The sequence below is a fragment of the Ranitomeya variabilis genome, chromosome 4 (genome assembly GCF_051348905.1).
Source record: "Ranitomeya variabilis isolate aRanVar5 chromosome 4, aRanVar5.hap1, whole genome shotgun sequence".
Classification (NCBI taxonomy): Eukaryota; Metazoa; Chordata; class Amphibia; order Anura; family Dendrobatidae; genus Ranitomeya; species Ranitomeya variabilis.
The window spans coordinates 234471052-234498023 of NC_135235.1; positions in this window are offsets into that span (position 1 = coordinate 234471052).

Consider the following 26972-nt stretch of genomic DNA (forward strand, 5'->3'; position numbering starts at 1 on the left):
GACATCGTTGGTCAGAGATAGAAGGCCAGCACCTTATTTCGTCGCTGGATCTCCCGCAGATATCGCTGAGTCAGCATGTGTGACGCCGATTCAGCGATGTCTTCACTGGTAACCAGGGTAAACATCGGGTTACTAAGCGCAGGGCCGCGCTTAGTAACCCGATGTTTACCCTGGTTACCAGTGTAAATGTAAAAAAAACCAAACACTACATACTTACATTCCGGTGTCTGTCGGGTCCCCCGGCGTCCGCTTCCCTGCACTGTGTCAGCGCCGGCTGGCCGTAAAGCAGGGCACAGCGGTGACGTCACCGCTCTGCTTTAGGGCCGGCGCTGACACAGTGCAGGGAAGCGGACGCCGGGGGACCCGACAGACACCGGAATGTAAGTATGTAGTGTTTGGTTTTTTTTACATTTACACTGGTAACCAGGGTAAACATCGGGTTACTAAGCGCGGCCCTGCGCTTAGTAACACGATGTTTACCCTGGTTACCCGGGGACTTCGGCATCGTTGGTCGCTGGAGAGCTGTCTGTGTGACAGCTGTCCAGCGACCACACAGCGACGCGCTGCAGCGATCGGCATCGTTGTCTATATCGCTGCAGCGTCGCTTAACGTGACGGTACGTTTAAATGCAGCTCAGCAGACAGTGTCACACAGGATAGGATTAGATACACAGCTCAGCAGACAGTGTCACACAGGATAGGATTAGATACATTTCTTTTTTGATGATTTGTTTATCTCAACTATGAGGAAAACAATGACATCAAACTGGAATAATATAAATCCTCCTTAAAATAGTTCTTACTTTCCTCTTAAGAGAAGATTCTCATCTCAGAAGATAACAAACAGAAGGATCCCTGGAGCAAAATATTTATGTTTCTCCTGATAACGGTGGAAAGCAAATACTATAAATAGGTGATAGAGGGATTGTCTGCAGAGATGATGAGCACCCACCGGACTCAAGGAATTGGAATAATATTGATGACGAATTCAGGATTAGTCAACATAAGGGTGATAGGACCTGAATATTATTGCTTCAGCTTGTAAAGTATTCAAAAGCTGCACTCACTATTCTGCTGGTGCAGTCACTGTGTACATACATTACATTACTGATCCAGAGTTATATCCTGTATTATACCCCAGAGCTACACTCACTCTTCTGCTGGTGCAGTCACTGTGTACATACATTACATTACTGATCCTGAGTTACATCCTGTATTATACTCCAGAGCTGCACTCACTATTCTGCTGGTGCAGTCACTGTGTACATACATTACATTACTGATCCTGAGTTACATCCTGTATTATACCCCAGAGCTGCACTCACTCTTTTGCTAGTGCAGTCACTGTGTACATAAGTTACATTACTGATCCTGAGTTACATCCTGTATTATACCCCAGAGCTGCACTCACTCTTTTGCCGGTGCAGTCACTGTGTACAGACATTACATTACTGATCCTGAGTTACATCCTGTATTATACCCCAGAGCTGCACTCACTATTCTGCTGGTGCAGTCACTGTGTACGTGCATTACATTACTGATCCTGAGTTACATCCTGTATTATACCCCAGAGCTGCACTCACTATTCTGCTGGTGCAGTCACTGTGTACATGCATTACATTACTGATACTGAGTTACATCCTGTATTATACCCCAGAGCTGCACTCACTCTTCTGCTGGTGCAGTCACTGTGTACATGCATTACATTACTGATCCTGAGTTACATCCTGCACTATTCTACTGGTGCAGTCACTGTGTACATACATTACATTACTGATCCTGAGTTACATCCTGTATTATACTTCGGAGCTGCACTCTCTGATCTGCTGGTTGAATCACTGCGTTATGTCCTACATTATAGCTGAGAAAATATAACAGATTAATTTTCAAGTTGATAATCTTGTGTGGTCCCTGAATGATGGTGTAAATATTCAAATGGCAGTTGGCAGAAAAAAAGTTCCCCACCCCTAAAATAAACTCTCCGTTATAGCTCTGACCGGATGTTTGGGGTTATTATTCTGCTGGAAGGTGAACCTACTCCCTAGTCTCATTTCTTTTGCAGCTTCTTACAGGTTTTTGTTTTGTATTGCCCTGTATTTAACTCCATCTGTCTTCCCATCACCTCTGACCAGCTTCCCTGTTCCTGCTGAAGCAAAACCTTACCACAGCATTATACTGCCTCCACTATGTGTGACGGTGAGGATGGTGTTTTCAGGATAATGTGCAGTATCAGTTTTTTGCCACACATAGTTTATTGCATTTTGCCCTAAAAGTTCTCCTTTGGGCTCTTCTGTCCAGAGCCTATTCCTCCACCTGTTCGTGGTGTCTCCTACATGGCTTTTGTAAACTGCTATCAGGACTTCTTACGGCTTTCAAAAATGTCTTTCTTATTGCCAATGTTTCATAAAGACCAGATTTGTGGAGTATATGACTTGTAGTCCTGTGAACACGCTCTCCCTCCTGAGCTGTGGATCTCTGCGGCTCCTCCAGTGACCATGGGCCTTTCGGCTGCTTCTCTCATTAGCGCGCTCCTTGCTTGGGATATCAGGTTAGGCCATGTCTTGGTAGGTTTGCAGTTGTGCCATACGCCTTCCATTTTTGGATGATAGATTGAACAGTGCTCCGTAAGATGTTCAGAGCTTGGGATATTTTGTATAACCTAACCCTGCTTTACTCTTCTGCACAACTTTATCCCTGACCTGTCTGGTGGGCTTCTTGGTTTTGATGCTGTTGGATCCTAATGTTCTCACACAAACCTCTGAGGTCTTCACAGAACAGCTGTAGTTATACTAAGAAGTAATCACACCCAGGGGGACACAATGTACTAATTGTGTGACTTCTGGGGGTGAGTGGTCACTCAGGATTTTATTTAGGGGCATCAGACTACAGAGGGCTGAATACTAATGCACCTCCCAATTGTCACATTTATATTTATAAAATAATTAGTACACCCTGTATCATTTCTTTTACACGTCACAAATATGTGTTACTTTGTGTTGTATCACATAAAAATCCAACAAGAACATTTATGTTTGTCGGCTTAATCCCTTAAAGTGATTTCACATTTTTAAATATGTGGAAATGTCTTCTGCACACCTGATTGTCTGCACACAAGGCAGATATGTTCCCCATATGTCAGGGATAGCGGACGGACAATACCCCTGTGCTGGGTGTTTGGGGATGTTCCTCAATAAACTCATTGTTCTTATATTAAACACAACTCAAAATAGCCTCCTGCTAAAAATATCTTCTGTTTACTGTGCGAGACCCCCGGAGCGGCGCGCCTCATCATAACCTTCCAACAATACAGCACATGCTCAGCACACGACCTGGATATGCTCCAATGTATTGTACATGGAAAGAATCAGAAAATAGTTATAATCTCCAGAGATACATAGATGGGCAGATAGATAGATAGATAATATATAACAGATGGATAATAGATAGATGATAGATAGATGGATAGTAGATGGATAATAGATAATATATAACAGATGGATAATAGATACAGTAGATAATAGCAGATGGATAATAGATAGATAATAGATAATAAATAGATAGTAGATAATAGATAGTAGATAGCAGATGGATAATGGATAATAAATACATAGTAGATAGGTAACAGATTGTAGTTAGATGGTAGTTAGATGGTAGTTAGATGGTAGATAGATGGTAGATAGATAATAGATAAATAAATAGATAGTAGATGGATAATAGATAATAGATACATAATTGATAGATAGTAGATAGATAATGGATGATAAATAGTAGATGGATAATAGATAGATAATGGATAATAGATAGTAGATAAATAATAGATAAATAGATGATAGTATATAGATAGATAATAGATGGTAGATGGATAGTATATAGATAGATAATAGATAATAAAAAGATAGTAGCTAGATAATAGATGGATAATAGATAATAAATACATAGTAGATAGGTAATAGGTAATATATAGGTAATAGATAGTAGATAGATAGATAGTAGATAGATAATAAATAAATAGATAATAGATAGTAGATGGATAATAATAATAATAATAATTTTATTTATATAGCGCCAACATATTCCGCAGCGCTTTACAACTTATAGAGGGGACTTATACAGACAACAGACATTACAGCATAACAGAAATCACAGTTCAAAACAGATACCAGGAGGAATGAGGGCCCTGCTGCTCGCAAGCTTACAATCTATGAGGAAAAGGGGAGACACAAGAGGTGGATGGTAACAATTGCTTTAGTTATTTGGACCAGCAATAGTGTAAGGCTCGGGTGTTCATGTAAAGCTGCATGAACCAGTTAACTGCCTAAGTATGTAACAGTACAGACACAGAGGCTATTAACTGCATAAAGTGTATGAGAACATGATGGAGGAACGTGATTATGTTGTTGTTTTTTATTAATAGGCCACACAGGGATAATTAGGTTAATGCGTTGAGGCGGTAGGCCAATCTGAACAAATGAGTTTTTAGTGCACGCTTAAAACTGTGGGGATTGGGGATTAATTGTATTAACCTAGGTAGTGCATTCCAAAGAATCGGCGCCGCACGTGTAAAGTCTTGGAGACGGGAGTGGGAGGTTCTGATTATTGAGGATGCTAACCTGAGGTCATTAGCAGAGCGGAGGGCACGGGTAGGTTGGTAGACTGTTAGATAATAGATAGTAGATGGATAATAGATAGTAGATAGATAATAGATAGATGATAGTAGATGGATAATAGATAGATAATGGATAATAAATACATAGTAGATAGGTAATAGATTGTAGTTAGATTGTAGTTAGATGGTAGTTAGATGGTAATTAGATGGTAGTTAGATGGTAGATAGATGGTAGATAGATAGTAGATAGATAATAGATAAATAAATAGATAGTAGATGGATAATAGATAATAGATACATAATTGATAGATAGTAGATAGATAATGGATGATAAATAGTAGATGGATAATAGATAGATAATGGATAATAGATAGTAGATAAATAATAGATAAATAGATGATAGTATATAGATAGATAATAGATGGTAGATGGATAGTATATAGATAGATAATAGATAATAAAAAGATAGTAGCTAGATAATAGATGGATAATAGATAATAAATACATAGTAAATAGGTAATAGGTAATAGATAGGTAATAGATAGTAGATAGATAGATAGTAGATAGATAATAAATAAATAGATAATAGATAGTAGATGGATAATAGATAGTAGATGGATAATAGATAGTAGATAGATAATAGATAGATGATAGTAGATGGATAATAGATAGATAATGGATAATAAATAGATAGTAGATAGATAATAGATAAATAGATAGATAATAGATAGATAGATAGATAGATAGATAGATAGACAGACAGACAGATAGATAGATAGATAGATAGATAGATAGATAGATAATAAAAAGATAGTAGCTAGATAATAGATGATGTATGGATGGATAGATGGTGTCCGGCACACATTGGAACCCTGAGCCCCTGTAAGTCTCTTCCTGCCGCTGCTTTCCTCCTCGGCTGGTATGTCACTGATTATGGGATGGGTTCCCCGTCTGTCTCTGCCACTGGGTGTGTTGGAGTTTGGTGACAGGATGTTTTTGTGTTTTAACAATGACCATATCCCTGGTTGCCTAAATTATCTGCTTTTGTTTGTGTGTCCTGTTTATCAGATGGATCTTTCTAACCTGCAGCATTTTCACAGCGGGAGTCCTGGGGGCGCAGCGGAGGACGCTCTAGATACGTCTTCCTTATGGTTTTCTACGACGTATATCTAGACAATCATTATTTATAGGGAACCATCATTTAAAGTTTTATTTCATAAATGAATAAATACATTTGAAGATAAGCAACTTTGTATTATATGTTATTACAGTAATCCGTTCTCCTCCTGATCCGTCGTATTCCATGAAGACCCCTGTTCACATTACTGAGAGAAGAGGCGACAGTTGGTGATTTGAAAATTCTATGGAGAAGGGAGGGAGGAAGGCAAACACAGACATTCTGCTGCAAATTCTCCCAAAAGGTCAGTTATAGTTCTCCAAAGAACTTTATGAGCACTAACGGTCATTTCCTATCTCAGTAATGGAAAGGAGATGACAGTTGGAGAAAAAGGCAGATTTTTCTCCCCTTAGGTCACACCCTCCGTGGTGTTCCTCATATTAAATCTATTGCCCAGAAATACTGCCCCTAGGCCTGAAGCACCTTTGGGGATACGTCGGGTCACAATTTTTTTCATTGTTGCCCATTTATATTATTGTACCTGCGTTTTTCTATCTTCATTATGCAACAATTGGGGATTGTCCTAAAGATTGCTCTGTGCATAATAAATGACACCAAAGGATATCGCCAAAGATTTGTATTAAAATAGTTCAAAGCCTGTATCTCCAGGTGGACAATAGATATTTGTAGAGTTCTGCATCTAATCTGCCAGATAAATTGATATCCAAAGTGGAAGAAGCAAGATACTTCATCCCTCACTAAAGTCACCATGATGCTGGACGTTACAATACGAATTAAATGGCAAAATTGCTTAACTTTACTGATTTGCTAACAAGGGTCTGACAAGTCCCAAATGGATAAATAGATATTGGATATATAGATCATCATTACCTGATCAGGAATTACACAATGCAGAGATTCAATCAAGCATAGGAAGAATTATAGGGAGCCTATAAAAGTAGCTTAATGCTTCTCACACTCTCATCTTAGATTATATCTTCCTACAAAGTAACTTACTGCTTCTCAGTCTCTCCTCCTACACTGTGACATGTTCTTAGAAAGTAGGTTACTGCTTCTCAGCCTCTCCTAGATTGTAATATGTTCTTCTAAAGTAGCTTACTGCTTCTCAACCTTTCCTAGATTGTAATATGTTCTTATAAAGTAGCTTAATGCTTCTTAGCCTCTCCTCGATTGTAATATGTTCTTCTAAAGTAGCTTACTGCTTCTCAGCCTCTCCTACATTGTAATATGTTCTTATAAAGTAGCTTACTGCTTCTCAGCCTCTCCTACATTGTAATATGTTCTTATAAAGTAGCTTACTGCTTCTCAGCCTCTCCTACATTGTAATATGTTCTTATAAAGTAGCTTACTGCTTCTCAGCCACTCCTAGATTGTAATATGTTCTTATAAAGTAGCTGACTGCTTTTCAGCCTCTCCTAGATTGTAATATGTTCTTATAAAGTAGCTTACCGCTTCCCAGCCTCTCCTAGATTGTAGTATATTCTTAAAAATTAACTTACTTCTTCTCAGCCTCTCCTAGATTGTAATGTTCTTATAAAGTAACTTACCTCTTCTCAGCCTCTCCTAGATTGTAATATGTTCTTCTAAAGTAGCTTACTGCTTCTCAGCCTCTGCTAGATTGTAATATGATCTTATAAAGTAGCTTACTGCTTCTCAGCCTCTCCTAGATTGTAATATGTTCTTATAAAGTAGCTTACTGCTTCTCAGCCACTCCTAGATTGTAATATGTTCTTCTAAAGTAGCTGACTGCTTCTCAGCCTCTCCTAGATTGTAATATATTCTTATAAAGTAGCTTACTGCTTCTCAGCCTCTCCTTGATTGTAATATTACATAGTTACATAGTTAAATAGTTATTAAGGTTGAAGGAAGACTGTAAGTCCATCTAGTTCAACCCATAGCCTAACCTAACATGTTGATCCAGAGGAAGGCAAAAAAAACCCATGTGGCAAAGAGTAACTCCACCATGAGGAAAAAAATTCCTTCCCGACTCCACATATGGCAATCAGACTAGTTCCCTGGATCAACGCCTTATCAAGGAATCTAGTGTATATACCCTGTAACGTTATACTTTTCCAGAAAGGCATCCAATCCCCTCTTAAACTTAATTAATGAATCACTCATTACAACATCATACGGCAGAGAGTTCCATAGTCTCACTGCTCTTACAGTAAAGAATCCGCGTCTGTTATTATGCTTAAACCTTCTTTCCTCCAGACGTAGAGGATGCCCCCTTGTCCCTGTCTCATGTCTATGATTAAAAAGATCATCAGAAAGGTCTTTGTACTTTCCCCTCATATATTTATACATTAAAATAAGATCACCCCTTAGTCTTCGTTTTTCCAAACTAAATAGCCCCAAGTGTAATAACCTATCTTGGTATTGCAGACCCCCCAGTCCTCTAATAACCTTGGTCGCTCTTCTCTGCACCCGCTCCAGTTCAGCTATGTCTTTCTTATACACCGGAGACCAGAACTGTGCACAGTATTCTAAGTGTGGTCGAACTAGTGACTTGTATAGAGGTAAAATTATGTTCTCCTCATGAGCATCTATTCCTCTTTTAATGCATCCCATTATTTTATTTGCCTTTGTAGCAGCTGCCTGACACTGGCCACTGAATATGAGTTTGTCATCCACCCATACACCCAGGTCTTTTTCATTGACGGTTTTGCCCAGAGTTTTAGAATTAAGCACATAGTTATACATCTTATTACTTCTACCCAAGTGCATGACCTTACATTTATCCCCATTAAAGCTCATTTGCCATTTATCAGCCCAAGCTTCTAGTTTACATAAATCATCCTGTAATATAAAATTGTCCTCCCCTGTATTGATTACCCTGCAGAGTTTAGTGTCATCTGCAAATATTGAAATTCTACTCTGAATGCCCCCTACAAGGTCATTAATAAATATGTTAAAAAGAAGAGGGCCCAATACTGACCCCTGTGGTACCCCACTGCTAACCGCGACCCAGTCCGAGTGTGCTCCATTAATAACCACCCTTTGTTTCCTATCCCTGAGCCAGCTCTCAACCCACTTACACATATTTTCCCCTATCCCCATTACTCTCATTTTATGTAACAACCTTTTGTGTGGCACCGTATCAAAAGCTTTGGAAAAGTCCATATACACTACGTCCACTGGGTTCCCTTGGTCCAGTCCGGAACTTACCTCTTCATAGAAGCTGATCAAATTAGTCTGACATGAACGGTCCCTAGTAAACCCGTGCTGATACTGGGTCATGAGGTTATTCCTCTTCAGATACTCCAGCATAGCATCCCTTAAAATGCCCTCCAGGATTTTACCCACAGTAGAGGTTAAGCTTACTGGCCTATAATTACCGAGTTCAGTTTTTGCCCCTTTTTCGAATATTGGCACCACATTTGCTATACGCCAGTCCTGTGGTACAGACCCTGTTATTATGGAGTCTTTAAAGATTAAAAATAATGGTCTATCAATGACTGTACTTAGTTCCTGCAGTACTCGGGGGTGTATCCCATCCGGGCCCGGAGATTTGTCAATTTTAGTGATTTTTAGACGCCGCCGTACTTCCTGCTGGGTTAAGCAGGTAACATTAAATTGGGAATTATTATCACTAGTCATATTGGCTGCCATGGGATTTTCTTTTGTAAATACTGATGAAAAAAAGTCATTTAGCATATTGGCTTTTTCCTCATCCTCATCCACCATTTCACCCAGACTATTTTTAAGGGGGCCAACACTGTCATTTTTTAGTTTCTTACTATTTATATAGTTAAAGAATATTTTGGGATTATTTTTACTCTCTCTGGCAATGAGTCTCTCTGTCTCAATCTTTGCTGCCTTGATTTGCTTTTTACAGAATTTATTAAATTTTCTGTATTTATTTAATGCCTCCTCACTACCTACTTCCTTTAATTCTCTAAATGCTTTCTTTTTGTCCCTTATTGCGCCCCTTACAGCTCTATTTAGCCATATTGGTTTCCTCCTATTTCTAGTATGTTTATTCCCATACGGTATATACTGTGCACAGGTCCTATCCAGGATGCTAATAAACGTCTCCCATTTTCTTTGTGTATTTTTGTGTCTCAGGATATCGTCCCAGTTAATTGCACCAAGATCCTCTCTCATCCGTTGGAAATTTGCCCTCCTCCTTTGCCCTGTTCTTATAAAGTAGCTGACTGCTTTTCAGCCTCTCCTAGATTGTAATATGTTCTTATAAAGTAGCTGACTGTTTCTCAGCCTCTCCTAGATTGTAATATGTTCTTTAAAGTAGCTGACTGCTTCTCAGCCTCTCCTAGATTGTAATATATTCTTCTAAAGTAGCTGACTGCTTCTCAGCCTCTCCTACATTGTAATGTTCTTATAAAGTAACTTACCTCTTCTCAGCGTCTCCTAGATTGTACTATGTTCTTATAAAGTAACTTAACGCTTCTCAGCCTCTCCTACACTGTAATATATTCTTATAAAGTAGATTACTGCTTCTCAACCTCTCCTAGATTGTAATATATTCTTATAAAGTAGCTTACTGCTTCTCGGCCTCTCCTAGATTGTAATATGTTCTTATAAAGTAGCTGACTGCTTCTCAGCCTCTCCTACATTGTAATATGTTCTTATAAAGTAGCTGACTGCTTCTCAGCCTCTCCTAGATTGTGGTATATTCTGATAAAGTAGCTTACTGCTTTTCAGCCTCTCTTAGATTGTAATATGTTCTTATAAAGTAGCTTACCGCTTCTCAGCCTTTCCTAGATTGTAGTATATTCTTAGAAATTAACTTACCTCTTCTCAGCCTCTCCTAGATTGTAATGTTCTTATAAAGTAACTTACCGTTTCTCAGCCTCTCCTAGATTGTAATATGTTCTTCTAAAGTAGCTTACTGCTTCTCAGCCTCTCCTAGATTGTAATATTTTCTTATAAAGTAGCTTACTGCTTCTCAGCCGCTCCTAGATTGTAATATGTTCTTATAAAGTAACTTACCGCTTCTCAGCCTCTCCTAGATTGTAATATGTTCTTCTAAAGTAGCTTACTGCTTCTCAGCCTCTCCTACATTGTAATATGTTCTTATAAAGTAGCTGACTGCTTCTCAGCCTCTCCTAGATTGTAATATGTTGTTCTAAAGTAGCTTACTGCTTCTCAGCCTCTCCTTGATGGCAATCTGTTCTTATAAAGTAGCTGACTGCTTCTCAGCCTCTCCTAGATTGTAATATATTCTTCTAAAGTAGCTGACTGCTTCTCAGCCTCTACTAGATTGTACTATGTTCTTATAAAGTAACTTAACGCTTCTCAGCCTCTCCTAGATTGTAATACTTTCTTATAAAGTAGCTTACTGCTTCTCAGCCTCTGCTATATTGTAATATGTTCTTATAAAGTAGCTTACTGCTTCTCAGCCTCTCCTAGATTGTAATATGTTCTTATAAAGTAGCCTATTGCTTCTCAGCCTTTCCTACATTGTAATATGTTCTTATAAAGTAGCTGACTGCTTTTCAGCCTCTCCTAGATTGTAATATATTCTTATAAAGTAGCTTACCGCTTCTCAACCTCTCCTAGATTGTAGTATATTCTTAGAAATTAACTTACTTCTTCTCAGCCTCTCCTAGATTGTAATGTTCTTATAAAGTAACTTACCTCTTCTCAGCCTCTCCTAGATTGTAATATATTCTTATAAAGTAGCTTACCGCTTCTCAGCCTCTCCTAGATGGTAATGTTCTTATAAAGTAACTTACCTCTTCTCAGCCTCTCCTAAATTGTAATATGTTCTTCTAAAGTAGCTTACTGCTTCTTAGCCTCTCCTAGATTGTAATACTTTCTTATGAAGTAGCTTACTGCTTTTCAGCCTCTGCTAGATTGTAATATGTTCTTATAAAGTAGCTTCCTGCTTCTCAGCCTCTCCTAGATTGTAATATGTTCTTATAAAGTACCTTGCTGCTTCTCAGCCGCTCCTAGATTGTAATATGTTTTTCTAAAGTAGCTTACTGCTTCTCAGCCTCTCCTAGATTGTAATATGTTCTTATAAAGTAGCTTACTGCTTCTCAGCCTCTCCTAGATTGTAATATATTCTTATAAAGTAGCTTACTGTTCTCAGCCTCTCCTACATTGTGATATGTTCTTATAAAGTAGCTTACTGCTTCTCAGCCTCTCCTTGATTGTAATATGTTCTTATAAAGTAGCTGACTGCTTTTCAGCCTCTCCTAGATTGTAATATGTTCTTATAAAGTAGCTGACTGTTTCTTAGCCTCTCCTAGATTGTAATATGTTCTTTAAAGTAGCTGACTGCTTCTCATCCTCTCCTAGATTGTATTATGTTCTTATAAAGTAGCTTACTGCTTCTCAGCCTCTCCTAGATTGTACTATATTCTTCTAAAGTAGCTGACTGCTTCTCAGCCTCTACTAGATTGTATTATGTTCTTATAAAGTAACTTAACGCTTCTCAGCCTCTCCTACACTGTAACATATTCTTATAAAGTAGCTTACTGCTTCTCAGCCTCTCCTAGATTGTAATATGTTCTTATAAAGTAGCTGACTGCTTCTCAGTCTCTCATACATTGTAATATGTTCTTATAAAGTAGCTGACTGCTTCTCAGCCTCTCCTAGATTGTCGTATATTCTTATAAAGTAGCTTACTGCTTTTCAGCCTCTCTTAGATTGTAACATGTTCTTATAAAGTAGCTTAACTCTTCTCAGCCTCTCCTAGATTGTAGTATATTCTTAGAAATTAACTTACTTCTTCTCAGCCTCTCCTAGATTGTAATGTTCTTATAAAGTAACTTACCGTTTCTCAGCCTCTCCTAGATTGTAATATGTTCTTCTAAAGTAGCTTACTGCTTCTCAGCCTCTGCTAGATTGTAATATGTTCTTATAAAGTAACTTACCGCTTCTCAGCCTCTCCTAGATTGTAATATGTTCTTATAAAGTAGCTTACTGCTTCTCAGCCTCTCCTAGATTGTAATATGTTCTTATAAAGTAGCTTACTGCTTCTCAGCCGCTCCTAGATTGTAATATGTTCTTCTAAAGTAGCTTACTGCTTCTCAGCCTCTCCTAGATTGTAATATGTTCTTCTAAAGTAGCTTACTGCTTCTCAGCCTCTAGTAGATTGTAATACTTTCTTATATAGTAGCTTACTGCTTCTCAGCCTCTCCTAGATTGTAATATGTTGTTCTAAAGTAGCTAATTGCTTCTCAGCCTCTGCTTGATGGTAATCTGTTCTTATAAAGTAGCTGACTGCTTCTCAGCCTCTCCTACACTGTAATATATTGTTATAAAGTAGCTTACTGCTTCTCAGCCTCTCCTAGATTGTAATATGTTTTTATAAAGTAGCTTACTGCTTCTCAGCCTCTCCTAGATTGTGATATGTTCTTATAAAGTAGCTTACTGCTTCTCAGCCTCTCCTACACTGTAATATATTCTTATAAAGTAGATTACTGCTTCTCAGCCTCTCCTAGATTGTAATATGTTCTTCTAAGGTAGCTGACTGCTTCTCAGCCTCTACTAGATTGTACTATGTTCTTATAAAGTAGCTTACTGCTTCTCAGCCTTTCCTACACTGTAATATATTCTTATAAAGTAGCTTACTGCTTTATAGCCTCTCCTAGATTCTAGTATATTCTTCTAGGTTGTAATATATTCTTATAAAGTAGCTTACCGCTGCTCAGCCTCTGCTAGATTGTAATGTTCTTATAAAGTAACTTACCGCTTCTCAGCCTCTGTTAGATTGTAATATTTTCTTATATAGTAGCTTACTGCTTCTCAGCCGCTCCTAGATTGTAATATGTTCTTCTAAAGTAGCTTACTGCTTCTCAGCCTCTCATAGATTGTAATATGTTCTTATTAAGTAACTTACCCCTTCTCAGCCTCTCCTAGATTGTAATATGTTTTTATAAAGTAGCTTACTGCTTCTCAGCCTCTCCTAGAGTGTAATATGTTCTTATAAAGTAGATTACTGCTTCTCAGCCTCTCCTATATTGTAATATGTTCTTATAAAGTAGCTTACTGCTTTTTAGCCTCTCCTAGATTCTAGTATATTCTTCTAGATTGTAATATATTCTTATAAAGTAGCTTACCGCTGCTCAGCCTCTGCTAGATTGTAATATGTTCTTATAAAGTAGCTTACTGCTTCTCAGCCTCTCCTAGATTGTAATATATTCTTATAAAGTAGCTTACTGTTCTCAGCCTCTCCTACATTGTAATATGTTCTTATAAAGTAGCTTACTGCTTCTCAGCCTCTCCTTGATTGTAATATGTTCTTATAAAGTAGCTGACTGCTTTTCAGCCTCTCCTAGATTGTAATATGTTCTTATAAAGTAGCTGACTGTTTCTCAGCCTCTCCTAGATTGTAATATGTTCTTTAAAGTAGCTGACTGCTTCTCAGCCTCTCCTAGATTGTATTATGTTCTTATAAAGTAGCTTACTGCTTCTCAGCCTCTACTAGATTGTATTATGTTCTTATAAAGTAACTTAACGCTTCTCAGCCTCTCCTACACTGTAACATATTCTTATAAAGTAGCTTACTGCTTCTCAGCCTCTCCTAGATTGTAATATGTTCTTATAAAGTAGCTGACTGCTTCTCAGCCTCTCATACATTGTAATATGTTCTTATAAAGCAGCTGACTGCTTCTCAGCCTCTCCTAGATTGTGGTATATTCTTATAAAGCAGCTTACTGCTTTTCAGCCTCTCTTAGATTGTAATATGTTCTTATAAAGTAGCTTACCTCTTCTCAGCCTCTCCTAGATTGTAGTATATTCTTAGAAATTAACTTTCTTCTTCTCAGCCTCTCCTAGATTGTAATGTTCTTATAAAGTAACTTACCGTTTCTCAGCCTCTCCTAGATTGTAATATGTTCTTCTAAAGTAGCTTACTGCTTCTCAGCCTCTGCTAGATTGTAATATGTTCTTATAAAGTAACTTACCGCTTCTCAGCCTCTCCTAGATTGTAATATGTTCTTATAAAGTAGCTTACTGCTTCTCAGCCTCTCCTAGATTGTAATATTTTCTTATAAAGTAGCTTACTGCTTCTCAGCCGCTCCTAGATTGTAATATGTTCTTCTAAACTAGCTTACTGCTTCTCAGCCTCTCCTAGATTGTAATATGTTCTTATAAAGTAGCTTACTGCTTCTCAGCCTCTCCTAGATTGTAATATTTTCTTATAAAGTAGCTTACTGCTTCTCAGCCGCTCCTAGATTGTAATATGTTCTTCTAAACTAGCTTACTGCTTCTCAGCCTCTCCTAGATTGTAATATGTTCTTATAAAGTAGCTTACTGCTTCTCAGCCTCTCCTAGATTGTAATATGTTCTTCTAAAGTAGCTTACTGCTTCTCAACCTCTCCTAAATTGTAATATGTTCTTCTAAAGTAGCTTACTGCTTCTCAGCCTCTAGTAGATTGTAATACTTTCTTATATAGTAGCTTACTGCTTCTCAGCCTCTCCTAGATTGTAATATGTTGTTCTAAAGTAGCTAATTGCTTCTCAGCCTCTGCTTGATGGTAATCTGTTCTTATAAAGTAGCTGACTGCTTCTCAGCCTCTCCTACACTGTAATATATTGTTATAAAGTAGCTTACTGCTTCTCAGCCTCTCCTAGATTGTAATATGTTTTTATAAAGTAGCTTACTGCTTCTCAGCCTCTCCTAGATTGTGATATGTTCTTATAAAGTAGCTTACTGCTTCTCAGCCTCTCCTACACTGTAATATATTCTTATAAAGTAGATTACTGCTTCTCAGCCTCTCCTAGATTGTAATATGTTCTTCTAAGGTAGCTGACTGCTTCTCAGCCTCTACTAGATTGTACTATGTTCTTCTAAAGTAGCTTACTGCTTCTCAGCCTCTCCTACACTGTAATATATTCTTATAAAGTAGCTTACTGCTTTATAGCCTCTCCTAGATTCTAGTATATTCTTCTAGGTTGTAATATATTCTTATAAAGTAGCTTACCGCTGCTCAGCCTCTGCTAGATTGTAATGTTCTTATAAAGTAACTTACCGCTTCTCAGCCTCTGTTAGATTGTAATATTTTCTTATATAGTAGCTGACTGCTTCTCAGCCGCTCCTAGATTGTAATATGTTCTTCTAAAGTACCTTACTGCTTCTCAGCCTCTCATAGATTGTAATATGTTCTTATTAAGTAACTTACCCCTTCTCAGCCTCTCCTAGATTGTAATATGTTTTTATAAAGTAGCTTACTGCTTCTCAGCCTCTCCTAGAGTGTAATATGTTCTTATAAGTAGATTACTGCTTCTCAGCCTCTCCTATATTGTAATATGTTCTTATAAAGTAGCTTACTGCTTTTTAGCCTCTCCTAGATTCTAGTATATTCTTCTAGATTGTAATATATTCTTATAAAGTAGCTTACCGCTGCTCAGCCTCTGCTAGATTGTAATATGTTCTTATAAAGTAGCTTACTGCTTCTCAGCCTCTCCTAGATTGTAATATATTCTTATAAAGTAGCTTACTGTTCTCAGCCTCTCCTACATTGTAATATGTTCTTATAAAGTAGCTTACTGCTTCTCAGCCTCTCCTTGATTGTTATATGTTCTTATAAAGTAGCTGACTGCTTTTCAGCCTCTCCTAGATTGTAATATGTTCTTATAAAGTAGCTGACTGTTTCTCAGCCTCTCCTAGATTGTAATATGTTCTTTAAAGTAGCTGACTGCTTCTCAGCCTCTCATACATTGTAATATGTTCTTATAAAGTAGCTGACTGCTTCTCAGCCTCTCCTAGATTGTGGTATATTCTTATAAAGCAGCTTACTGCTTTTCAGCCTCTCTTAGATTGTAATATGTTCTTATAAAGTAGCTTACCTCTTCTCAGCCTCTCCTAGATTGTAGTATATTCTTAGAAATTAACTTTCTTCTTCTCAGCCTCTCCTAGATTGTAATGTTCTTATAAAGTAACTTACCGTTTCTCAGCCTCTCCTAGATTGTAATATGTTCTTCTAAAGTAGCTTACTGCTTCTCAGCCTCTCCTAGATTGTAATATGTTCTTATAAAGTAACTTACTGCTTCTCAGCCTCTCCTAGATTGTAATATTTTCTTATAAAGTAACTTACTGCTTCTCAGCCTCTCCTAGATTGTAATATTTTCTTATAAAGTAGCTTACTGCTTCTCAGCCTCTCCTAGATTGTAATATTTTCTTATAAAGTAGCTTACTGCTTCTCAGCCTCTCCTAGATTGTAATATTTTCTTATAAAGTAGCTTACTGCTTCTCAGCCGCTCCTAGATTGTAATATGTTCTTCTAAAGTAGCTTACTGCTTCTCAGCCTCTCCTAGATTGTAATATGTTCTTCTAAAGTAGCTTACTGCTTCTCAGCCTCTAGTAGATTGTAATACTTTCTTATATAGTAGCTTACTGCTTCTCAGCCTCTCCTAGATTGTAATATGTTGTTCTAAAGTAGCTAATTGCTTCTCAGCCTCTGCTTGATGGTAATCTGTTCTTATAAAGTAGCTGACTGCTTCTCAGCCTCTCCTACACTGTAATATATTGTTATAAAGTAGCTTACTGCTTCTCAGCCTCTCCTAGATTGTAATATGTTTTTATAAAGTAGCTTACTGCTTCCCAGCCTCTCCTAGATTGTGATATGTTCTTATAAAGTAGCTTACTGCTTCTCAGCCTCTCCTACACTGTAATATATTCTTATAAAGTAGATTACTGCTTCTCAGCCTCTCCTAGATTGTAATATGTTCTTCTAAGGTAGCTGACTGCTTCTCAGCCTCTACTAGATTGTACTATGTTCTTATAAAGTAGCTTACTGCTTCTCAGCCTCTCCTACACTGTAATATATTCTTATAAAGTAGCTTACTGCTTTATAGCCTCTCCTAGATTCTAGTATATTCTTCTAGGTTGTAATATATTCTTATAAAGTAGCTTACCGCTGCTCAGCCTCTGCTAGATTGTAATGTTCTTATAAAGTAACTTACCGCTTCTCAGCCTCTGTTAGATTGTAATATTTTCTTATATAGTAGCTTACTGCTTCTCAGCCGCTACTAGATTGTAATATGTTCTTCTAAAGTAGCTTACTGCTTCTCAGCCTCTCATAGATTGTAATATGTTCTTATTAAGTAACTTACCCCTTCTCAGCCTCTCCTAGATTGTAATATGTTTTTATAAAGTAGCTTACTGCTTCTCAGCCTCTCCTAGAGTGTAATATGTTCTTATAAAGTAGATTACTGCTTCTCAGCCTCTCCTATATTGTAATATGTTCTTATAAAGTAGCTTACTGCTTTTTAGCCTCTCCTAGATTCTAGTATATTCTTCTAGATTGTAATATATTCTTATAAAGTAGCGTACCGCTGCTCAGCCTCTGCTAGATTGTAATATGTTCTTATAAAGTAGCTTACTGCTTCTCAGCCTCTCCTAGATTGTAATATATTCTTATAAAGTAGCTTACTGTTCTCAGCCTCTCCTACATTGTAATATGTTCTTATAAAGTAGCTTACTGCTTCTCAGCCTCTCCTTGATTGTAATATGTTCTTATAAAGTAGCTGACTGCTTTTCAGCCTCTCCTAGATTGTAATATGTTCTTATAAAGTAGCTGACTGTTTCTCAGCCTCTCCTAGATTGTAATATGTTCTTTAAAGTAGCTGACTGCTTCTCAGCCTCTCCTAGATTGTATTATGTTCTTATAAAGTAGCTTACTGCTTCTCAGCCTCTACTAGATTGTATTATGTTCTTATAAAGTAACTTAACGCTTCTCAGCCTCTCCTACACTGTAACATATTCTTATAAAGTAGCTTACTGCTTCTCAGCCTCTCCTAGATTGTAATATGTTCTTATAAAGTAGCTGACTGCTTCTCAGCCTCTCATACATTGTAATATGTTCTTATAAAGTAGCTGACTGCTTCTCAGCCTCTCCTAGATTGTGGTATATTCTTATAAAGCAGCTTACTGCTTTTCAGCCTCTCTTAGATTGTAATATGTTCTTATAAAGTAGCTTACCTCTTCTCAGCCTCTCCTAGATTGTAGTATATTCTTAGAAATTAACTTTCTTCTTCTCAGCCTCTCCTAGATTGTAATGTTCTTATAAAGTAACTTACCGTTTCTCAGCCTCTCCTAGATTGTAATATGTTCTTCTAAAGTAGCTTACTGCTTCTCAGCCTCTGCTAGATTGTAATATGTTCTTATAAAGTAACTTACCGCTTCTCAGCCTCTCCTAGATTGTAATATGTTCTTATAAAGTAGCTTACTGCTTCTCAGCCTCTCCTAGATTGTAATATTTTCTTATAAAGTAGCTTACTGCTTCTCAGCCGCTCCTAGATTGTAATATGTTCTTATAAAGTAACTTACTGCTTCTCAGCCTCTCCTAGATTGTAATATTTTCTTATAAAGTAACTTACTGCTTCTCAGCCTCTCCTAGATTGTAATATTTTCTTATAAAGTAGCTTACTGCTTCTCAGCCTCTCCTAGATTGTAATATTTTCTTATAAAGTAGCTTACTGCTTCTCAGCCTCTCCTAGATTGTAATATTTTCTTATAAAGTAGCTTACTGCTTCTCAGCCGCTCCTAGATTGTAATATGTTCTTCTAAAGTAGCTTACTGCTTCTCAGCCTCTCCTAGATTGTAATATGTTCTTCTAAAGTAGCTTACTGCTTCTCAGCCTCTAGTAGATTGTAATACTTTCTTATATAGTAGCTTACTGCTTCTCAGCCTCTCCTAGATTGTAATATGTTGTTCTAAAGTAGCTAATTGCTTCTCAGCCTCTGCTTGATGGTAATCTGTTCTTATAAAGTAGCTGACTGCTTCTCAGCCTCTCCTACACTGTAATATATTGTTATAAAGTAGCTTACTGCTTCTCAGCCTCTCCTAGATTGTAATATGTTTTTATAAAGTAGCTTACTGCTTCTCAGCCTCTCCTAGATTGTGATATGTTCTTATAAAGTAGCTTACTGCTTCTCAGCCTCTCCTACACTGTAATATATTCTTATAAAGTAGATTACTGCTTCTCAGCCTCTCCTAGATTGTAATATGTTCTTCTAAGGTAGCTGACTGCTTCTCAGCCTCTACTAGATTGTACTATGTTCTTATAAAGTAGCTTACTGCTTCTCAGCCTCTCCTACACTGTAATATATTCTTATAAAGTAGCTTACTGCTTTATAGCCTCTCCTAGATTCTAGTATATTCTTCTAGGTTGTAATATATTCTTATAAAGTAGCTTACCGCTGCTCAGCCTCTGCTAGATTGTAATGTTCTTATAAAGTAACTTACCGCTTCTCAGCCTCTGTTAGATTGTAATATTTTCTTATATAGTAGCTTACTGCTTCTCAGCCGCTACTAGATTGTAATATGTTCTTCTAAAGTAGCTTACTGCTTCTCAGCCTCTCATAGATTGTAATATGTTCTTATTAAGTAACTTACCCCTTCTCAGCCTCTCCTAGATTGTAATATGTTTTTATAAAGTAGCTTACTGCTTCTCAGCCTCTCCTAGAGTGTAATATGTTCTTATAAAGTAGATTACTGCTTCTCAGCCTCTCCTATATTGTAATATGTTCTTATAAAGTAGCTTACTGCTTTTTAGCCTCTCCTAGATTCTAGTATATTCTTCTAGATTGTAATATATTCTTATAAAGTAGCGTACCGCTGCTCAGCCTCTGCTAGATTGTAATATGTTCTTATAAAGTAGCTTACTGCTTCTCAGCCTCTCCTAGATTGTAATATATTCTTATAAAGTAGCTTACTGTTCTCAGCCTCTCCTACATTGTAATATGTTCTTATAAAGTAGCTTACTGCTTCTCAGCCTCTCCTTGATTGTAATATGTTCTTATAAAGTAGCTGACTGCTTTTCAGCCTCTCCTAGATTGTAATATGTTCTTATAAAGTAGCTGACTGTTTCTCAGCCTCTCCTAGATTGTAATATGTTCTTTAAAGTAGCTGACTGCTTCTCAGCCTCTCCTAGATTGTATTATGTTCTTATAAAGTAGCTTACTGCTTCTCAGCCTCTACTAGATTGTATTATGTTCTTATAAAGTAACTTAACGCTTCTCAGCCTCTCCTACACTGTAACATATTCTTATAAAGTAGCTTACTGCTTCTCAGCCTCTCCTAGATTGTAATATGTTCTTATAAAGTAGCTGACTGCTTCTCAGCCTCTCATACATTGTAATATGTTCTTATAAAGTAGCTGAATGCTTCTCAGCCTCTCCTAGATTGTGGTATATTCTTATAAAGCAGCTTACTGCTTTTTAGCCTCTCTTAGATTGTAATATGTTCTTATAAAGTAGCTTACCTCTTCTCAGCCTCTCCTAGATTGTAGTATATTCTTAGAAATTAACTTTCTTCTTCTCAGCCTCTCCTAGATTGTAATGTTCTTATAAAGTAACTTACCGTTTCTCAGCCTCTCCTAGATTGTAATATGTTCTTCTAAAGTAGCTTACTGCTTCTCAGCCTCTGCTAGATTGTAATATGTTCTTATAAAGTAACTTACCGCTTCTCAGCCTCTCCTAGATTGTAATATGTTCTTATAAAGTAGCTTACTGCTTCTCAGCCTCTCCTAGATTGTAATATTTTCTTATAAAGTAGCTTACTGCTTCTCAGCCGCTCCTAGATTGTAATATGTTCTTCTAAACTAGCTTACTGCTTCTCAGCCTCTCCTAGATTGTAATATGTTCTTCTAAAGTAGCTTACTGCTTCTCAGCCTCTAGTAGATTGTAATACTTTCTTATGTAGTAGCTTACTGTTTCTCAGCCTCTCCTAGATTGTAATATGTTGTTCTAAAGTTGCTTATTGCTTCTCAGCCTCTCCTTGATGGTAATCTGTTCTTATAAAGTAGCTGACTGCTTCTCAGCCTCTTCTACACTGTAATATATTTGTTATAAAGTAGCTTACTGCTTCTCAGCCTCTCCTAGATTGTAATATGTTTTTATAAAGTAGCTTACTGCTTCTCAGCCTCTCCTAGATTGTGATATGTTCTTATAAAGTAGCTTACTGCTTCTCAGCCTCTCCTACACTGTAATATATTCTTATAAAGTAGATTACTGCTTCTCAGCCTCTCCTAGATTGTAATATGTTCTTCTAAGGTAGCTGACTGCTTCTCACCCTCTACTAGATTGTACTATGTTCTTATAAAGTAGCTTACTGCTTCTCAGCCTCTCCTACACTGTAATATATTCTTATAAAGTAGCTTACTGCTTTATAGTCTCTCCTAGATTCTAGTATATTCTTCTAGGTTGTAATATATTCTTATAAAGTAGCTTACCGCTGCTCAGCCTCTGCTAGATTGTAATGTTCTTATAAAGTAACTTACCGCTTCTCAGCCTCTGCTAGATTGTAATATTTTCTTATATAGTAGCTTACTGCTTCTCAGCCGCTCCTAGATTGTAATATGTTCTTCTAAAGTAGCTTACTGCTTTTCAGCCTCTCCTAGATTGTAATATGTTCTTATAAAGTAACTTACCCCTTCTCAGCCTCTCCTAGATTGTAATATGTTTTTATAAAGTAGCTTACTGCTTCTCAGCCTCTCCTAGAGTGTAATATGTTCTTATAAAGTAGATTACAGCTTCTCAGCCTCTCCTATATTGTAATATATTCTTATAAAGTAGCTTACTGCTTTTTAGCCTCTCCTAGATTCTAGTATATTCTTCTAGATTGTAATATTGTTGAGGGAGGATTTAAAGTGATCCTTCACGGTTAACCCAGTGATTTCCAAATTAATAAATAAGGTGTTGCCGGCAACTGAAAATGACCAGACGGAGACGTGTGTCTCTGTATGGGGGATCGAGCAGATCTCTGGCCCCCATTTATTCTGCATGACTTTATTATAGTCATAGAAATTACACTTCAACCAATCAGCATAAGAACACGCTCACGGTTCTTAGCCTATAAGAATGCAGAACTTCAACCAATCAGCATAAGAACATGCTCACAGTTCTTAGCCTATAAGAATGCAGGAACAATCTGTGCGTCAAAGTTTTGTAGAACAATACACCCTCAGTCTCATGTTCTACCGAGGTTGCAACAATCAAGGTCTCATCAAAATTTCATAACAGCTGTAACCTTTAGCCTACTAACAAAATTTATATCAAAACAACAAAATGGAGTCGAAAAGCACAAAATGGAGAATCTTTCTTAATTTCTTCCTTCACAATATATTCTTATAAAGTAGCTTACCGCTGCTCAGCCTCTGCTAGATTGTAATATGTTCTTATAAAGTAACTTACTGCTTCTCAGCCTCTGCTGGATTGTAATATTTTCTTATATAGTAGCTTACTGCTTCTCAGCCGCTCCTAGATTGTAATATGTTCTTATAAAGTAACTTACCGCTTCTCAGCCTCTCCTAGATTGTAATATGTTCTTCTCAAGTAGCTTACTGCTTCTCAGCCTCTCCTATTTTGTAATACTTTCTTATAAAGTAGCTTACTGCTTCTCAGCCTCTCCTAGACTGTAACATGTAGTTCTAAAGTACCTTACTGCTTCTCAGCCTCTCCTAGATGGTAATCTGTTCTTATAAAGTAGCTGACTGCTTCTCAGCCTCTCCTACACTGTAATATATTCTTATAAAGTAGCTTACTGCTTCTCAGCCTCTCCTAGATTGTAATGTTTTTATAAAGTAGCTTACTGCTTCTCAGCCTCTCCTAGATTGTAATATATTCATATAAAGTAGCTTACTGCTTCTCAGCCTCTCCTACATTGTAATATGTTCTTATAAAGTAGATTACTGCTTCTCAGCCTCTCCTTGATTGTAATATGTTCTTATAAAGTAGCTGACTGCTTTTCAGCCTCTCCTAGATTGTAATATGTTCTTATAAAGTAGCTGACTGTTTCTCAGCCTCTCCTAGATTGTAATATGTTCTTTAAAGTATTTGACTGCTTCTCAGCCTCTCCTAGATTGTAATATGTTCTTATAAAGTAGCTTACTGCTTCTCAGCCTCTCCTAGATTGTACTATATTCTTCTAAAGTAGCTGACTGCTTCTCAGCCACTCCTAGATTGTTATATGTTCTTATAAAGTAGCTGACTGCTTCTCAGCCTCTCCTAGATTGTGGTATATTCATATAAAGTAGCTTACTGCTTTTCAGCCTCTCTTAGATTGTAATATGCTCTTATAAAGTAGCTTACCGCTTCTCAGCCTCTCCTAGATTGTAGTATATTCTTAGAAATTAACTTACTTCTTCTCAGCCTCTCCTAGATTGTAATGTTCTTATAAAGTAACTTACCGTTTCTCAGCCTCTCCTAGATTGTAATATGTTCTTCTAAAGTAGCTTACTGCTTCTCAGCCGCTCCTAGATTGTAATATGTTCTTCTAAAGTAGCTTACTGCTTTTCAGCCTCTCCTAGATTGTAATATGTTCTTATAAAGTAACTTACCCCTTCTCAGCCTCTCCTAGATTGTAATATGTTTTTATAAAGTAGCTTACTGCTTCTCAGCCTCTGCTAGATTGTAATGTTCTTATAAAGTAACTTACCGCTTCTCAGCCTCTGCTAGATTGTAATATTTTCTTATATAGTAGCTTACTGCTTCTCAGCCGCTCCTAGATTGTAATATGTTCTTCTAAAGTAGCTTACTGCTTTTCAGCCTCTCCTAGATTGTAATATGTTCTTATAAAGTAACTTACCCCTTCTCAGCCTCTCCTAGATTGTAATATGTTTTTATAAAGTAGCTTACTGCTTCTCAGCCTCTCCTAGAGTGTAATATGTTCTTATAAAGTAGATTACAGCTTCTCAGCCTCTCCTATATTGTAATATGTTCTTATAAAGTAGCTTACTGCTTTTTAGCCTCTCCTAGATTCTAGTATATTCTTCTAGATTGTAATATATTCTTATAAAGTAGCTTACCGCTGCTCAGCCTCTGCTAGATTGTAATATGTTCTTATAAAGTAACTTACTGCTTCTCAGCCTCTGCTGGATTGTAATATTTTCTTATATAGTAGCTTACTGCTTCTCAGCCGCTCCTAGATTGTAATATGTTCTTATAAAGTAACTTACCGCTTCTCAGCCTCTCCTAGATTGTAATATGTTCTTCTCAAGTAGCTTACTGCTTCTCAGCCTCTCCTATTTTGTAATACTTTCTTATAAAGTAGCTTACTGCTTCTCAGCCTCTCCTAGACTGTAACATGTAGTTCTAAAGTAGCTTACTGCTTCTCAGCCTCTCCTAGATGGTAATCTGTTCTTATAAAGTAGCTGACTGCTTCTCAGCCTCTCCTACACTGTAATATATTCTTATAAAGTAGCTTACTGCTTCTCAGCCTCTCCTAGATTGTAATGTTTTTATAAAGTAGCTTACTGCTTCTCAGCCTCTCCTAGATTGTAATATGTTCTTATAAAGTAGCTTACTGCTTCTCAGCCTCTCCTAGATTGTAATATATTCATATAAAGTAGCTTACTGCTTCTCAGCCTCTCCTACATTGTAATATGTTCTTATAAAGTAGATTACTGCTTCTCAGCCTCTCCTTGATTGTAATATGTTCTTATAAAGTAGCTGACTGCTTTTCAGCCTCTCCTAGATTGTAATATGTTCTTATAAAGTAGCTGACTGTTTCTCAGCCTCTCCTAGATTGTAATATGTTCTTTAAAGTATTTGACTGCTTCTCAGCCTCTCCTAGATTGTAATATGTTCTTATAAAGTAGCTTACTGCTTCTCAGCCTCTCCTAGATTGTACTATATTCTTCTAAAGTAGCTGACTGCTTCTCAGCCACTCCTAGATTGTTATATGTTCTTATAAAGTAGCTGACTGCTTCTCAGCCTCTCCTAGATTGTGGTATATTCATATAAAGTAGCTTACTGCTTTTCAGCCTCTCTTAGATTGTAATATGCTCTTATAAAGTAGCTTACCGCTTCTCAGGCTCTCCTAGATTGTAGTATATTCTTAGAAATTAACTTACTTCTTCTCAGCCTCTCCTAGATTGTAATGTTCTTATAAAGTAACTTACCGTTTCTCAGCCTCTCCTAGATTGTAATATGTTCTTCTAAAGTAGCTTACTGCTTCTCAGCCGCTCCTAGATTGTAATATGTTCTTATAAAGTAGCTTACTGCTTCTCAGCCTCTCCTAGATTGTAATATGTTCTTATAAAGTAACTTACCGCTTCCCAGCCTCTCCTAGATTGTAATATGTTCTTCTAAAGTAGCTTACTGCTTCTCAGCCTCTCCTAGATTGTAATACTTTCTTATATAGTAGCTTACTGCTTCTCAGCCTCTCCTAGATTGTAATATGTTGTTCTAAAGTAGCTTACTGCTTCTCAGCCTCTCCTTGATGGTAATCTGTTCTTCTAAAGTAGCTGACTGCTTCTCAGCCTCTCCTTGATGGTAATATGTTTTTATAAAGTAGCTTACTGCTTCTCAGCCTCTCCTAGATTGTAATATGTTCTTATAAAGTAGCTTACTGCTTCTCAGCCTCTCCTAGATTGTAATATGTGTTGTGAACTCTATTTTTGGGCTCCCTCTAGTGGTCACAAGCGGTACTGTGTAGTGTTGTCTTTCTGCAGGTTGCAGCATCAGCTGGTTCATTATCCTTGGTTGGTTTCCTATTTAGCTCACCTGGATACTCAGTTCCTTGCCTGCAATCAATGTATTCAGTGCTCTTCAGATTCCTTGTGGCTACCTTGCTCCCAGTCTCTCCAAGACAAGCTAAGTTTTTGTTTGATCATTTTTTGATTATCAGCGTTCATTATGTTTTTAGTCCAGCTCGCTAAAATGTGATTTCCTCGCTTGCTGGTTGCTCTAGGGGACTGAGTTTCTCCCCCCACACCGTTAGTTGGTGTGGGGGTTCTTGAAATCTCAGAGTGGATATTTTGTAAGGGTTTTTTACTGACTGCATAGATTCCCTTTTCTATTTTCTGCTATCTAGTATTAGTGGGCCTCATTTGCTGAATCTGCTTTCACCCCTGTGTATGTGCCTTCCTCTTACCTCACCGTTATTATTTGTTGGGGGCTTCTATATCTTTGGGGATTATTTCTCTGGAGGCAAGAGAGGTCTTTCTTTCTCTCTAGGGGTAGTTAGTTCCTCAGGCTGGCTCGAGACGTCTAGGATTTTTAGGCACGTTCACCGGCTACTTCTAGTGTGTTTGGATAGGTTCAGATTTGCGGTCAGTCCAGTTTGCCACCTCCCTAGAGCTTGTCCTATGTTTGTTACTTAGCTGGAGTAATTTGTGATCCTCAACCACTAAGGATCATAACAAATATGTTCTTATAAAGTAGCTTACTGCTTCTCAGCCTCTCCTACACTGTAATATATTCTTATAAAGTAGCTTACTGCTTCTCAGCCTCTGCTAGATTGTAATATGTTCTTATAAAGTAACTTACCGCTTCTCAGCCTGCTAGATTGTAATATTTTCTTATATAG